Below are 9,853 nucleotides of genomic sequence, written 5' to 3'. Positions count from 1 at the left end.
ACTGTGTGAGATGTAGCAGTATGTATGTCCAGGTAACCCCAGGGGTTCTGAGCACTGTAGTCTGGCATCTATTGCCACAGCTGTCACTACAGTGGCTTCTGGGATATGTCATATCTCCTGCCCTTCTGTGTGTATACTCACCAAGAAAGACCCAGTATCTTTTGTAAAAATCAAGGTCACGTAATTAAGAAAACTCTTTCCACAATGTTATTGCATTGATACATCAAATTCACATTGTTTCAAGTACTTTAACACTGAAAAAAAGAGCCATAGAAACAGGAATGAAGTTAAACAGTGAGGTGGCACTAGCCTTCCCTCAGTCCCTCACATGGGACTCCAGGGGACTCCTGTGCCATTCCTGCAACATTACGCAGTTGTTTCTCAATGTTTCTCTTTTCAGTGTCCTGGGATTTCTCCACAGATACACACCCAATTTACAAAAATATTATGCTATGAAACCATGTTATGAGGATGAGCATCCAAATCCTCAACAAAGTATGCTTTTGGAAAAGTAATCCCAGCTAAAACATTACCTATGAAAATAAAAAACATGGCAGAGTTTCCTCCTCTGCACATAGAAGAGTGATTGACAGACTTTCTCTCTTTCTTCCTCATTTTTTCCTCAGATGCACTTTGGTTTTCCTGAAGTCACAGTGACATCTCACATGTAGTTGCCAAGGAGACATTGTCTCCAGGGGTTCCCAGTAGAGGCATCTATCTCCCTGCATGGGTCTCAAGGAGAAGGCGACTCTTGTCACCAGAGACATGGCACCAAGGTGTCCTCCGTCTTAGTTTCCTTCCCCTGTGGGCACAGGACACCCATTCTTGGCAAGCAGATTATTTGAGGGGATCAGAAAAAGGGGCCCTGAAAACCACCTGCTGGTCACTGTGGGCAAAACAGGACAATTAATGCTCACTGTTCAGTGGTGCCCCTGCACCCCCTTGTAGCAGTTCTGATGAAACTCTAAAATTCATGGTTTTGATTTTTCTAAGCCATGATTTTGGTAACTTAGGAATAGGAAGGACAGTAGAGTAAAACAGACCTTATTACCTATGTACATTTATGACTGCATGACCAATGTGATCTCACAATATGAACAATCAGAAAAATAAGAACAAACAGAGAAACAACATGTATCCCATTTGTTTACAATAAAAAAAAGAATACAAGCAATAATAGGTGTTGGTGAGAATAGGTGCACTCATATGTTGCTGGTGGGAATGCAAATTGGTACAACCATTATGGAAAATAGTATGGAGATTCCTAAGAATACTTGGAATGGAACCACCATTTGATGCAGCTATACCACACCTCGGTTTATACACACAAAAAATCAACATACTACAGTGACATAGACACAACATTTATGGAAGTTCAATTCACAATTCACAATAGCTTAGGTATGGAACCAACCTAGATGCCCTTCAACAATGGACTTTATGGAAAGTTTCACAAAACTCCTAACATTGCACTTTGCAACAGTGGTTGCAACTGTGAAAAAGCTACATTGCTGTCCTAGTTTTTAACTTTTCTGAATACAAAGAATAATGGTTGCATAGTGTTTAACCTGATAATGAGACATGTATACATAAAGATTGCTGGCATAACTATTTAGATCTGCATCTCCATCAGAGAGCAGAGTTCCACCTGATACCAGCTTAATCTTCAAAAGCTGTGTTTATGAGTCTTTATTTTTCTAATCCCCTTTTGTCCCTTACAGCAACTGCAAGTTTGGCTGTGCTGGTCATGGCAATAAAGTAAATTTATTCTCCAAATTAAAAAAAAGAAAAATAAGAAATTATATTCCATTTATGTATGATTTATCAAAATGCATTCTACTGTCATGTGTAAATAATTGGAAGAAATTTTTAAAAAATTAAATAAAACAGCAATAAAGCCCACCAAAGAAAGCACGGTGTTAGCAAAAAGCAAAATATATGGTTGACAGGTCGAAGTTCATTGATTTCTTATATATCAGCAATAGTTTGTGGAAAAAATTGGAATTTGAAACTAGACTAAGAAAGAATTATAAACAATAACATTTATAATAACAACTAAAAAATAAAAATCTTAAATAACTTATAAATTACAATTGTGCATTCAGAAAACTGAGAAACACAATGGAAAAAAGCAAACCAAAATATAAATAATTGCAGAGATATTCCTTGTTCAGGACTCTACCTAGGATGATAGTTACTCAAATTTGATTTATGGATAGGTGCAATCACACTCAAATATTGAGTGCTCTATTTCTGAACTTAGAATGGATCAAACACACAGAAGGACCAAAAGTGAACTTGCATGTCTCAATCCCAACACCTGTTAGAAAGCTGAATCAGTGGTCATAATGTGCTCTGCTGTGAACTTGACTGGGCATGCCTGTGGTTCCAGAGGCTGAAGAAGTTGAGGTGAAAGGATTGAGAACTCAAAGCCAATCTTAGCAAAAGTGAGGTTTTAAGCAATTCAGGAAGATTCTGTCTAAATAAAATACAAAATAAGGCTGGGGATATGGTTCAGTGGTTGAGTGCTCCTGAATTTAATCCCTTGTATGAAACAAAACACACCACAAAAAAAGCAAACAAAACATCAAATAACAACAACAAATACCCCACAGCTTGGATAAAATGCTGCTCAAAACACAACTGACATTGTCTGGGAAATAAAACACAGGAAGAGGTTGCTGAGCCCCAGACTGACTGAAGGAAAGGGGTGAACCCAGAGCACCTCCTAAAGGACAAGATGTCCACATCTGCTCTGATGCTTGGTACATTCTTTTCTTTGAGGGGAAAACTGCAGATTTTAGGCCAGATACAGTAGTGAACACATATAATCTCAGCAACATGAGGAGCTGAGGCAGGAGGATGGCAAGTTCAAGACCAGTCTCAGTGACTTTGTCTCAAAATTAAAAAAATAGAGGGTTGGGCATATAGCTCAGTGGAAAAGTACACATGGACAGATACTGAAACCCCAGTAACAAAAGAAAAAAGAAGCAGTGCTGTTTTCAGAGATGCAGTCTGGAGGGAATGTTACTGTTTTTAGAAAAGCATAGGACAGGCCTCAAATGGCAATATCTGAGGTAATGGGTCTGTTAACCAAGTACTGCCCTACCTCATGGCATACACAGATCACCATGCAATTGAGTGGCTCTTGGTGCTTACCTTTCCAGGAGAAAAGGTTCAGGAGTCTATGGAGGATGTGCCACCAGGAAGCTGCCTACCCCTGCTGACACAATGCTTGCACATAGACCCTCCTCTAGGTACAAATGCTGGGAACTCCTCTGGAATGGGTTGGTAAATACTTCAAGTAAAGAAAGTCCATAAACCACTGGTGGGAACAGGAGTGTTGTCCATGTGTGGCACCACACAGCCTCAAGAGGGGAGGCAGACACAGCATCTAGTCCCCAATCCTGGGCTCCTAGACCCAGGCTCAGCACACTTGGCCTCCAACTACCTATTTGGAAGGATCTATCCCAACATTGATCCCAGCAGACTTCAGGATTCCAGAGACCAAATGATCCTGGGCTCCACTGACTTCAAACTGTGTTCTGCCATTGCAGTCGCTCTCCACCAAGTGCCCCTGAGCCAAAGTCTGCTGTGCACTCCCTTCCACCACCATGATGATGTGTAGAGCATTCTGCCATCCTCCTCTGGCAGGTGCACAGGAACCTGGTCACCAGCCACTAAGGTCTCCATTTTCTCAACTCATGCTTGTTCTCTGAAGTAAAAACTATCACTACCTTACCGTGCCTCACCCTGTCTTTCTCTTCCTGTTTAATGTGTCTGATAATATCTCAGAATCTGCTTCACTCTTAAGATGAGCTATCGCGACATGGTCAGCTCTGAGTGTACGTAGGTGTAAGAGGAAAGGGCTGGAGAATGCAGGTTTTTCTCTCCCCTGAGCATATAAGGCAGGGCAACCAGCTTTGATCTTGTGGCCTCAGATATAAAACCCAGGCCTTGGGTGGAGATTGTGCTGATCTCTCTCCTGCCACAACAGTGACAACTGCCCAAGATCTGCCTGACCACCTGGTATGTGGCTCTGCTCCTGCATTTTCTGCCTGCTCATTCATCAAAACTTGGAGAGCACTCTGAGATAAAGAAATAGAAGACATCCACAGTCTGTAGTCAGGAAGCAGGGGCAGGCACACAGTCTTGGGGCAGCTGAATGGGAATACTACAAGAAGACACCCAGGAATTACAGGAAAATTAGGTTTTAAGCTGAAAGGTGTAACAGGAAGATAATTCAAAAGTATAAGTCAGGACAACCAGTGTGAAGGTTCACAACAAAAAGATATGAGCAGGCAAAGGCAGGTTGTTTGTCAAGAACTAAACTGGTATCAGACCAGAGACCTTGCATCTTATAGAAGAAAAAGTAGGTCCAGAGCTTCAACATGTCGGCTTAGGACCAGACTTCCTCAACAGGACTCCCATAGCACAAGAAATAAAAAAAAACAATTAATAACTGGGATAGATTCAAACTAAAAAGCTTTCTATCAACAAAGGAAACTATCAGCAATGTGAAGAAAGAGCCTACAGAGTGGGAGAAAATCTTTGCCAATCATACTTCAGATAGAGCACTAATCTCCAGAATCTATAAAGAACTCAAAAAACTCTACACCAAGAATGCAAATAATCCAATTGACAAATGGGCTAAGGAAATGAATAGACACTTCACAGAAGAAGATCTACAAGCAATCAACAAACATATGGAAAAATGTTCAACATCTCGAGTAATAAGAGAAATGCAAATCAAAACCACCCTAAGATTCCATCTCACCCCAATTAGAATGGCGATTATCAAGAATACAAGCAACAACAGGTGTTGGCGAGGATGTGGGGAGAAAGGTACACTCCTACATTGCTGGTGGGGCTGCAAATTAGTGCAGCCACTCTGGAAAGCAGTGTGAAGACTCCTTAGAAAACATGGAATGGAACCACCATTTGACCCAGCTATCCCACTCCTTGGCCTATACCCAAAGGACTTAAAATCAGCATATTACAGAGATACAGCCACATCAATGTTCATAGCTGCTCAGTTCACAATAGCCAGATTGTGGAACCAAACTAGATGTCCTTCAACTGATGAATGGATAAAGAAACTGTGGTATATATATACAATGGAATATTACTCAGCCATAAAGAATGATAAAATTATGGCATTTACAGGCAAATGGATGAAATTGGAGAATATCATGCTAAGTGAGATAAGCCAATCTCAAAAAACCAAAGGACGAATGATATCGCTAATAAGTGGATGATGACACATAATGGGGGTGGGAGGGGTTAATGTTAGGGTTAGATTTAGGGTTAAGGAGGGGGGCAAGAATGGAGGCAGAGAGGACTGTATAGAGGGAAAATAGGGGTGGGAGGGTTGGGGGGAAGGGAAAAATAACAGAATGAATCAAACAACATTACCCTATGCAAATTTATGATTGCACAAATGGTATGCCTTTATGCCATGTACAAACAGAGAAACAACATGTATCCCATTTGTTTACAATAAAAAAAAGTAATATACAGCTAATGGAAAAAAAATAAAATAAAGCAGAAACAAAAAGCACCACCTCACTGCCTGGACTCTCACCTGTGGCTAAAAAGGCGAGGGTTGAGCTCCAGTGAGCCATACAACAGTTAAAGCACATGAGCTCTTACACTTACTGTCAGAAAAATCATGCACAGTATGGATCTAAATTTGATGAAAAATGACCTTGAGTATAACCTTTCTCCTTTCTTTCTTTGTTTTTGCAGTGCTGGGGATGGAACCCAGGGCCTTTTGCATGCTAGGCAAGTGTTCTGCCACTGAACTACACTCACAGCCCTAGCCATTTTTAAAAATAAAATTGACATTAAATACTTAAAAAAAATGAACTAAACTGGTGTTGCTTAGCCATACCAACTTTTATATAAAGGTGACTTTTCTACATTTCTGAAGGAAACATGTTTCCAGCTCAGAATTCTGCTCCTGCAAAATGGGTATTCAGGTTTGAGGGTGGATTTCAGACATATTTAAGACATTCAACAATTCAGAAAATTTAATTTCTTTGTGCTTTGTAGTGAAAGTTAATTGAGGATGTTCTCTAAGAAAAGAAGTGAGTCAAGGATGAAATAATATGGTTGCCATTCAGCAAGCACCAAGGTCAGCAGCTTCTATGGTGACTTCAGCAGAACTCATCACAGAGTGCAGTCCATGATGGTGGATGAGTTGCCTGATGTAGAAACAGAATTTCTTGGAGAATGCCAGTGGAAGGTCCAACAGCCATGCCTTGAAGGCAGCCAGGGAGGGATTTGACCCATCACTGCTGGCAGCCAGAAGACAAAGACCAGGCCCAGGGCAGATGTGAACAAGGTTTGCAGGACAGTGGTCAGTTTCTACTGGTACATCTCACCCCTCTGTAGTGGTCTGGAGGACACAGCAGAGGCTGCCTCAGGCTGCAGCAGCTTTCTAGTAGGAAACTTCAGACAAGCTCATTGTGTGTTCCACAATGAGTGGCCATGAAGGGCATGGCACCCAGCACCCACCTCACTGCCTGGACCCTCACCTGTGGCTAAAGAGGCAAGGGTTGAGCTCCAGTGGGCCAGGCAATGAGAGTACCCAGAGGAGATCAATATTATATCCTAAAATACCTTATCAGTTTATCTACAACTTTCTGCAAATTATTGAAAACTGAAAATATTTAGCAAGAGTCTCTAAGATCTGAGTGAATTTGGCAGAAGCTGGTCATAATGCAGTGAAATACACCAGTGACCACTCACCACTCTGGTGTTGCTCCTGTGTTTCCAGTAAGCAGTCATTTGACCTTCTTGTAGCAGCCAGAACAGCAGGCCCTGTCATCATCCCCATGTCATTGGTAAAAGGTCATGGGAACATGCCTGAGGTCACACACCTGGATAAAGCTGGTCCTGGACATAAGCTTGTTATTTGTGGTGTCAGGGGAGATACTAATGTCACAATTATGCACAGAAAAGGAGAGAAGTGTACACAATGCAGTGACCAAACAAATTGGGGGATGTCCTGGGCACCAGCCCCACACTGATTAGCCTGGGCTGACCATGCTACCCTTATTCTAGTTTGGGGATCATGCCTCAGGAGAGTTGAGAATAAAGAAAAGGGAAATGGCTCAAAAATACTGGTGAAAAATGGGACCTCTTGTCACTGCTGACTCCATGAAATAAGAAACTGACTCCCAATGATAAATGAGTTCCAGAGACAGCTGGATCTCTAGGTGGCAGGTATATATGTTTTTCTCTTCAAGACTATCACCCTGATCTCTGAAATACACATGAAGTCAGGGGTATGTAGGTCAGATGCAAGGAGCAAGCATTGCAGCAGAGGTCCCTGATGTGGTTTCCTTGCTGGTGACATCCTCCCCACCCCCTGGGATCACACCTGTCTCTGACCAGGTGCCAGGGTCAGGGCCCAGAATACTCATATCCACTCAACACCCTGGTCTATACATAAGGAAGGAAGGGAAATGAATAGGCATGATGGTCCCACAGCCTGAGGAGCTGACACTCCCTGGCAGCCAGTGGTCTTGGGTTGTGAGGGATCCAGCAATGTCTTGGGCCAGGGCCAATGGCCTCCACAATCCCGGGGTGGTCTCTGGAAACTGTGAAGTCTCAGTTTCCTTACATCCTGTTGAAAAGAGATCAGAGGAAGAAAGGTTTAGTGGACCTGCAAGTCAGCAGGTGAGTTCAGCTGTATTGACAAACAGGAGTGGTCACTGAGCACCTGGACATCCTATCTTTGTCCCTTCATCTGACTTTGAGCTGTTACTCTTCTATAATTATGAGTCCAGCACACCCCAAACCTGCAGCCTGGCTCAATTCTCACATACATTCACTGTCTCTTCCCTCTGGCAACATGATGCCCCTGTCTCCACATTGACTCCTGAACTCATGGTCAGAGTTCCACTTGAGTCCTCCCAACTAAACCTGTCCCTGTCACAAATCATAACCAGGGTCAAGGAGTAGGAACCCTTGGTCACTTATCTGTCCACTGAGGCTTGTAAATGCAGCCAGAGTTGTCAAAGCAGCTGCCTGAGTGCCATGGGCTCAGAACTCTCCTCAGCACTGTGAAGTTCTGTGAGTTCTAGCAAGGACTGCCAGTCTGACAGCACATGCTCAAAAAGTATCTTTTGGTGCCATTGGTAATAGGCAAAACAGTTGTACACCTGCTCAGTGCTCAAGCTTGTCTCTGAAGGTGAATTCTCCTGTCCAACACTACTTCTAGCTCTGGGGTAGAGAGATGCACAGAGCTTTCTGGGGCAACTCTTATCTACCAATGAAGTGGTGTGAGGCCTGCTAAGCTTTCCAAGGACAGCAGAGAATAGGCCATGCAGTTGCTCACTGGAGAGAGGGCTGTGTGATGAGCATGTGCTGGGGAGGCAGAGCAGGTCCCTGTGGATAGGACACATGAGCCCCTCTTCCTGTGCTGAGCCCACTCCCAGCCAGATGTGGAACCTGCCTCCCAAGTGGACCCCAACCCCACCCAGTTGAACTCCAGAACACCCAAAGTTTAGGCATGAAATATCCTGCACCCCTGGAAGGACAGGCCTGCAGATGCCCCTGGCCAGGGTCAATCTTTGCCTGGAAATACCACAGGCTTAGTTTTCTAAGGCTCATCTCACCTCTGGTAACCCCAGCAGACTATCCAGGGGGAGAAGTGGGCACACCCCATGCAAGTAAACAACCCTGGAGGGAAGAGTTCAAGGGGACATGGAACCAGTAGCAGGGGTCAGATCATTGGAGGGGACTGGAAGACAGTGGAAGGCGCCCAGGAGAGAGGGAAGGATGGACAAAGGTGAGGGAGCAATCTGGTGGAGTGGGAGCACATGAGCAGAGGGGTAGCCACCTGGGGGGAGAGGGAGTACAGGAAGGAATTGAGGGATTCCTCCTTGGGATAAGAGAAGCCACAGTGGGACGAGCCACCTTTTGCTAGGAGGAGCACATGTGGAGTGGGAGAAACCACATGAGTGGAGGTGGGGAGAGCCTCTGCTGGTAGAGGTAGCTGCTGGGGCTGGGGACAGTTGCCAAGGGGGAAATGGGGAGCTGTCCTATGGTCAAGGTGCCTGCCTGAGGTGTGAAAGAAGGCTCCTGTTGTACTTGGGAAACTTTCAAGGGTGCTAGGGGAATCACCTGGGGTAGCCTGTTATCCTTACCTGCTGAACCTTGCTGGGTTTGGTGGTCCTGGCTAATGCAAAGTTCTCCAGCCTCTGGCACACCTCTCTGGGATAGTGCCAATTCTTGAGACCTTTGGGGCAGATGGAATAGGTTGGTGGGTTCCTGGATAAAGACAGTGAGGATGGTGATTTCAGATCAGGACAGGCTCTCTGAGGATGATGGCACTAATCACCCTGAACCCTCATCCACAAACCTCCTAGGGCATTTCTCTCCTGTCCACAACCTTTCCCACAGAAATGCACATTACCTGACACATAAGCACAGAGAACTGCAAGGAGTCTGGTTGAGGAGTCCCTCTGGGTCATGCACCATGCTGGCCCACCACTCTTCCCAAAACCAGGATTCCTCCTCAAACCCAGACCTGTGTGGGACACACTGCCTGAGACTCACTTCCTGTTCAACAAACTGCAACTTGTCTTGCCTTCCCATTGCCTTCCAGTACTTTCCTCCATGACTTACTCCTGTTTAATCCTTGCTACACTTCCATTCCTAGCACCCTGAGAGGCTCCCTGAGGCCTAGATATGAGACACACTTGCCATCCATGTTCACTGTCACTGGCCACAAGCTCTACCTTCCACCCAGGGTCAGGTGGAAGGTTGGAGGAGATGGTCTTGAAGATGACCTCAGCTACCTACTCCTGAGGAGGCAGGGGGAGTGCAGCTTTGGCCTGGC

At 44.5% G+C, this 9,853-nt stretch overlaps 1 non-coding gene across 1 annotated transcript; it reads right to left on the bottom strand.

Annotated features, from left to right (window-relative positions):
• Positions 1-5,742: 5,742 nt before the first annotated feature.
• Trnaa-agc (transfer RNA alanine (anticodon AGC)) lies at positions 5,743-5,815 on the bottom strand. Its single transcript has one exon. It is a non-coding gene; the product is annotated as a tRNA-Ala (tRNA).
• Positions 5,816-9,853: the final 4,038 nt, after the last annotated feature.

Source organism: Sciurus carolinensis, unplaced genomic scaffold (genome assembly GCF_902686445.1).
Source record: "Sciurus carolinensis unplaced genomic scaffold, mSciCar1.2, whole genome shotgun sequence".
Lineage (NCBI taxonomy): Eukaryota > Metazoa > Chordata > Mammalia > Rodentia > Sciuridae > Sciurus > Sciurus carolinensis.
Note: the sequence above shows the minus strand (reverse complement) of the source record. Positions and strands in the feature narration are given on the sequence as shown.